Source organism: Physella acuta, unplaced genomic scaffold (genome assembly GCF_028476545.2).
Source record: "Physella acuta isolate Inbredline_101_S28 unplaced genomic scaffold, ASM2847654v3 ptg000090l, whole genome shotgun sequence".
NCBI classification, from domain to species: Eukaryota; Metazoa; Mollusca; class Gastropoda; family Physidae; genus Physella; species Physella acuta.
In genome coordinates this window covers 637521-645196 of record NW_026731610.1, presented here as the reverse complement: position 1 = coordinate 645196, position 7676 = coordinate 637521, and the positions used below count along the sequence as shown (strand labels likewise).

General features: G+C 34.1%; 1 pseudogene; it reads left to right on the top strand.

Moving 5' to 3' along the window:
- The first annotated feature begins 2832 nt into the window (after nucleotides 1-2832).
- On the top strand, nucleotides 2833-3605 carry LOC131928339 (uncharacterized; annotated as a pseudogene).
- Nucleotides 3606-7676: the final 4071 nt, after the last annotated feature.

Sequence of the window (7676 nt, the reverse complement as noted above, 5' to 3'; positions counted from 1 at the left end):
CTTCCTCTGTCTTTCGTCAGTCACTTCTACCAGACAGCTACGGTTCGTATAAGCGTGGGTCTCTTCCTAAATATTAGACACTACTATTCACATGACTATAAAGAAAAGCGTGGGTCTCTTCCCAAATATTAGACACTACAATTATAATTACTATAAAGAAAAGCGTGGGTCTCTTCCTAAATATTAGACACTACAATTCAAATTACTATAAAGAAAAGCGTGGGTCTCTTCCTAAATATTAGACACTACTATTCAAATTACTATAAAGAAAAGCGCGGGTCTCTTCCTAAATATTAGACACTTCAATTCAAATTACTATAAAGAAAAGCGTGGGTCTCTTCCCAAATATTAGACAATACAATTATAATTACTATAAAGAAAAGCGTGGGTCTCTTCCTAAATATTAGACACTACTATTCAAATTACTATAAAGAAAAGCGTGGGTCTCTTCCCAAATATTAGACACTACTATTCAAATTACTATAAAGAAAAGCGTGGGTCTCTTCCTAAATATTAGACACTACTATTCAAATTACTATAATGAAAATCGTGGGTCTCTTTCTAAATATTAGTAAAGGTATTCAAAAGATACTAAAGTGACCCACGCTTTTCTTTATAGTAATTTAAATAGTAGTGTCTAATATTTAGGAAGAGACACACACTTTTCTAAATAGTAATTTAAATAGTAGTGTATGCTTTATTTTCTACTTTTTTAGTGCATTATTACATAAAAGCGTGTCATTAAAACATTTTTATTAAATATGCAATTTAAACAATATTTTTATGTTACAAACCTGAAGACCAATGAACACATTTGAAATATATTTCACGTGTTTTGAAAGTTAATGTTGTATAGCTACCGATACTTTGTTTTATACATTATCGTTTATCATACGTTTCAGGCTAAAGAAGTAAGTTTGTTTTAATTTTTACCTTTCCAAATCAAATGCTATTACAAAGATTAGGTTTAATAAATCTGTTGATGGTTTGTTAAGTTTAACAAATTCATTTAAGTTACAATTATGATGCGTAAAAAAGTAAATAGAACCATATTGAGACTCAATAAAAAAAAAGGTCAAATCAACTAAAATCATTGTGCTTATTATCAAAATGTTGCTGTGAGATATTTTGTCTGAGATCATTTGTCCATGATATCATTTGTCCTGAGATATTTTGTCCTGGTATCGTTTGTCTTTGAGATCATTTGTCCTTGAGATCATTTGTCCTTGAGATCATTTGTCCTTGAGATCATTTGTCCTTGAGATCATTTGTCCTTGAGATCATTTGTCCTGAGATATTTTGTCCTGGTATCGTTTGTCTTTGAGATCATTTGTCCTTGAGATCATTTGTCCGTGAGATCATCTGTCATTGAGATCATTTGTCCTTGAGATCATTTGTCCGTGAGATCATTTGTCCTTGAGATCATTTGTCCTTGAGATCATTTGTCCTTGAGATCATTTGTCCGTGAGATATTTTGTCTGAGATCATTTGTCATGGAACCGCCAGAGAAATGATTCTATAAACTGTCGTCACGGATGGCTGCTTTCACGCTGGAGAGGGGGGGGGGGGGGGGGGAGTGAGAGTTAGGATAATCGTCCTCCACGAGCTTCTGATAGTGTTTTAAAGCAAAATTTTTCAGTCTCGGCATTAGTAGTGTCGAATTCACGAATTATGAATTACTGAAAATTAGAAAATAAAATATCTAAATAGCGGCGTATGCTACGCCACGGGACGGCTGGTTTTTAATATTTAAGAAGCTTTAGTAAAAAACATTCGAAATGTGAATACATTGGTGAATATGAATTTTCATCTCTTTTGCATGAATCGTCTTACTATCCAAAGAAGTAGTACATATTTTATACTACATGTATGCTCAAAATTAGTTTGTAATTTTAAAATCAATGCACTTACCAGTACAGAAGATCTTTATTCTCAAAATGGTACGGGGGTTTGATGTATATTTTGTAAATAAACGGACTCGCTAGCTATAAATATAACATCCGAAATAAAACACTGTTTGAAAGATATTAACATTAAATATATAGTACGAGCCGACCCGCTGCGTATAATTCGCCGCTATTTAGTTGTTTTTTTTTCTACTTTTCAGTAATTTATAATTTGTGAATTCGACAGTACCAATGCTGCCACTGGAAATATTTGCTTAAAAACACTAACCCCCCCTCCCTCCCCCCCCCCCCCACGTGAAAGCAGCCTCCTCTTAGTTACCTCCTCTAAGTTTAAAATAGTTTCAAACTAAATTATCTGCCCCTAATAGCCGTCACCAAACCCGTCTCAATGATTGTTAAATGTAAACAGCGTGAACCACAGCTCACCAGACCATGTGAGGGGGTGGGGGTGGGGGGTGGTAGCGATAGAGAGGAAGAGAGGGGACTGTAAGGCGCGCTTGCAGCTTGTTTTCTAACGACTCCCAGAAGAGAATTATATATATAGATTGTTGACACATAGAATTGATTCACCTTAGTTATTTATTTGTATTAGTTGCTTCCCATTTGAACATTATTTGAAACCAGGGGAAACAACTAAATATTTTATTTTTAAATAAAGAAGGAAAAAAGTAATACAATAAAAACAAAAACAATTGTTTAATCTTCAAAATAAACACAATCATTTATATTATTTTAGGGCCTATTGTATCTATTTTGGAAAATTCTTGGATTTTTTAAAAATTATTTGAACCCTAAAGGTGTGAAAAACCTTTCGCTCAAGCACTTGCTGAATAGTAAAAATTAGGTAAACCTACATTTCCGACAGTGGAATATAATATAAAAACTTAATTTTGACTCCCCTGAAAACAAGGGACATCTAGACAAAATGTCATTTAGCGGATCCTTTGGCGGAGGCCGTGGTGGCGGCGTAAGTTCAACAACAATGATGGTTGAGTCGTCAAATGTGGGAAAGATCATAGGTCGTGGTGGAAGTAAAATCAGAGAACTAGAACAAGACAGTAATGCCAGAATCAAAATATCCAGAGATGAGGATGAGGATGGAATGAAATCTGTTGAAATCAGTGGAACAACGGAAGAGATTGAAAATGCCAAGAGACTCATTGAAGAATGCCTTAGTGGTGGTGATTATAATGGTGGTGGAGGTAGACGTGGTGGATATGGCGGGGGGCGTGGAGGACGTGGTTGAGGAGGATATGGCAGAAGAGATGACGGTGGAGGATGGGGCAGAAGAGAACGTGATAGCGGCGATGGATGGGGAAGCCGTGGTGGTGGTGGCGGCGGTGGTAGAGGCTTTGGAGGTGATGGTGGTGGCGAATCTGAATTAAATTATGTGGAGTCATCTGAAGTAGGCAGAATCATCGGTCGTGGTGGAAGCAGAATACGAGACATGGAAGCAGACAGTGGTTGTCGGATAAAGGTGTCACGTGATGGCGACTCATTTGGTAGAAGTTCTGTTGAGTTATCTGGGAGCAAAAACGCTATTTCTGAAGCAAAAAGGCTTATTCAAGATGCTGGAGTTGAAATTGTTAATGGAAACGATCGTGGCCGTGGTTGGTGATTTATTCAACTATTTTCAGATAAAAGCATCAAGGACTCACAAGATTTTCATCCAAGTTGCAATGTCATCATTTTTATTTTTTACTTTTATTTTGGAGTATAATTACCAAGTCATGTATCATTTATCATCCAGACCAGCTTAAATTATTTTTAAATTCTCGGAAGATTTGATTCTTGCTCACTCGTGCAGAATGTCAGATGTTATATATAATTGGAATTAACCCATGGAGAAATCTAATGTATATACTATTCGCACACTTAATATGTTCACTGAGCGACGCCAGATTTTAAAGTATTGGTCTTATTGTTTTTAAAATCGTGTTCATTGTGCATTTTATGCTTACAAATTTCCAGCTTTGAATAAACACAACAAATTATATAACAATATATATATATATATATATATATATATATATATATATATATATATATATATACATATATATATATATATATATATATATATATATATATATATATATATACTATCTGTTGGTGTTTATATACAGCAGCACTCGGAGAATGCAAACTATTTTTTTATTAACATAATTTAATACCATGATTTATTAAGCCTTGGGCAAATGTTTCTTTTAGATAGTTCATCGGTCAACCTTGTTTGCCTCTTGGTAATTTTTGATTTTCTGAATAAGTGATAACCTCAAAAATATGTAATAAAGCATTAGGTCAATGACCTGCTCAGAGGCGTAGCGACCCTTCCCGGCGCCCGGGGACATATTTTTCAATTTGCACCCACCCCCCTCAAACTTTCGATTTGCACCCCTCCCCCCCCCCCCCCCCCTCAAACTGCAAAAATGCAGCTAAAATGATATTTTAATTTGCTTTTACAACCCATTTTGGCGCCCCCTAAGGTCGGCGCCCGGGGACATATGTCCCCCCCTGCTGCCCCTTCCTCCCCCCCCCCCCCCACCCCCCATCGCTACACCTCTGGACCTGCTGAATTATTGAAGATATCAAACTACCGCAATTGTAATGTTAGAATTTGTTTGCGAAAAGTAAAATTATGGATCACTTACAATCAAGGGACTAGATCAAAGTGTTTGAGTATGTGAGGATAGCGTAATGGTGGATGGTTGGGTAATCTATTTTTTTTTCGATAACGTTTATTTTATCTTTATTTTATTTGGATAGTGTTATTTGAGTTGTCGAGTAATCGTGTATTGAGAATGTGGAGTAGTAGCGTTTTTTTTTTTTTAAAGAAAAGTTGGGATAATGTTATTTGAATAGACGAGAGGGGGAAAAGTCGTAGGTTGTGGAAGCGAAAGAGGGTGCTGATTAATAATGAGGTAACTGCTGGGGTAATAGACAAAGGCAAGATGGCGGTTTAACACGTTTACCGTTACAGTTAATTAAGTTAAAAAATTAAGACAAATAATTGCTCATAGCAGTTTTTGTCGGCCTCAGAACTAAAAAAAAAAGTTTACCAAATATCTAAGTGAATTATATCAGCAAATAAAAACTAAATTAAAAAAAAAAAAAAAAAAAACTCGCAGAAGTACTTTAATATACTCACGGAGCTGTTGGAGGGCGCTCCTCTCTCAGAACTTTGTGAGCCAGTCACAGATCGAAACGTCTTAATAAAATCTATAGATAGAATTTCTTACATCATTATCGTGTAACATTAGCACTCAGTTGCAGAGACGCCATACTTCATCCATATCGTTATCAACAAACAAGAAGACAATGTGGCTATCTTTTTATTTTACAATAGAGGATAATGTGCCCTAACTACTAGACACATCTATGACAAACTTTAAATTCTCCGTTTTATATCATTGCGGCGTAAAATTAATTGAAGGACAATTTATCACGGCATTTCCCTGAGAGGAATAGAAGATGAAAGAGAATATGTCATTTTTTAGTTGTTTCCCATTTTTATATTCCTCATAGGCAGGGGAAGCAACAAATATAGTAAATTGTGCATAAGATCTAAAGTAATAATACAATGTAAACGACAATAATTTTTTAAATTATAATATTTAATACAGTTTAAAATATGTTATAGGGTAATAGTTGCTCCAATTTTGGTAAATTTTTGGGATTTCTGAATAATTAATTTTGCTTTAAAATGTATAGAAAACTTTACCTGTATTACCTGAAAAATATTTTATAAATTGAAACTACAGTTTTAAGTCTCTTCCGCTATCATAGAGCGCTCATATTTTGGATCCCTTGAAATCAAGGGACAAGATCATATTGTTTATCTCATTTAGTCAGGGCTCTGCAACCCCTTGAGACGAAAGAGCAAAAGTGACAATTTACAACATTACACGGTTTATAAAGAGCCACTAACATTTTATGTCACTAGTATATTTGTTTAGTAGTATGTATATAATCCTATATATATGTATACAATTTAAAATAAATAGCTTTGAATATATGATTGTGTTGAGAGGATCTACTATGTAAGTCAGAGTACTTGCATTTTTTTGAATAGCTCAAATCCCTCAATGAAATCATTCTTCATTTTGTTTATATTAATGCTGAAGTGATTGAATAATAGCTTTGGTTTCAGAACGATCTTTTTTTCCAGATTTCTCTTAGTTAACTAATTTACCGCTCACCATGTATTCAACAAAAAAGTATTATTTTTTTTTTCGAAACAAACCACTTCTTCAAGCAAGACATAGGCTAGATTTTCCTTTCAGTTTTACACTTAGATGGCTTAGTTTCTTTGTGATATCCACTATGAAAGTGAATGTTTCAATTCTGAATGGACAATTAAATAAGAAGTACATTAAAATAGGGAGTAACTAAATAGTCTAATATAATAGTGAATGTTTATTGTTTATATCTATTGTTATATCGTTTATTACTGAGAATTGCAGACTAATATTTTTATGAGTTTTGGAAATAAAATAATTATTAATATTTGTGCATGGAGCTGAAGAGCCGCAACTGGACACCAAAAGAGCCGCACGCGGCTCGCCAGCCGCAGGTTGCCGACCCCTGCACTTAGCCGTTGAGTTTGCAAATAATATTTTTTTTATCAAAATGAAATGAAAAGATTTATTTTATTCTCGATTCAAACTTTGTTTTTCAAATACATGGCTTAGCGGCAAACCTCGCATGCTTCTTACGTAAACCTACTCTACTATTTCCCTAGATTGTCCACTTCACGTAGAATCCAGTAAAATAGTAAAATATCCTTAGGTTGGTGTTAATACAACTACTTTTTTGTTGTTGTTATAACCATAAAATAAATTGTTTGAGTTAATGCGTCTTATAAGTAGGTCTTCAACCTCTCGCTTTCGTACTTGCCGGCTAGTATTTTTCGAACTTAACATGAATATTATTATTACATCGGATAATTTAAATAAATAGACAAGTTACTTCCGCTGTTGTTAAGTTATTTTAAATCGTAAACAATAATATTTAATAGAATACAATATATAGGATAGCCTAGAAAAAAATATAGCTTACGTTAAATTGTTTTTTTTAAACAGCTTCCAGTTAGTTATTCTTTATTCGAATCCGCAACAACTTGTCCCAAACGTAGTTATAATATTAAAATAATACAATTATTAATGTCGACCTACCGGTATCTCTAACTGGCTAACGAGATTTCGAATTTTAAGTGAGAGAGAACGAGACTTACAAGCCCTATTACCATTTAAGAGGCAATGTAACTAGGGGAGACTGCCACTATCTTATTTGTTTTGCTAAAGATAAAACTAAGAGTATTGCAATATAACTTTATGTCATTGCTTTGTTAATAAAAAAAAATTAACACATTTGTTAAAATGTTAATGGAATAAAACTTTTTGTTTTATTACTTTGTATGTTTTTTTTTAATGTGAAACATCATCACTCTCTCAATGCTACAATCATGTGCTGAATTATTGGATCTAAAATCATTTAATTACATACAAAAAATAAAGGAATAGAGTAAGTTCATTTTTGAAACCAGTCTGCTCATAAGAGATATGAAGTAGTTTATTTATTTGTTACTTTGACCGTTGGAATTTGAACGGATAAGCTCTGCCGCCTTTTTTCATCGACTTAAGTCAGACAATCATTAGAGCATGACGGACGCAATGACATTAAACGAATTGCAGGATTCGAATCGAAATTTTCAGTTATTAACCTTGCACTTTACCGAACGACCAGGCAGTCCCACATAGCCAAGACTAT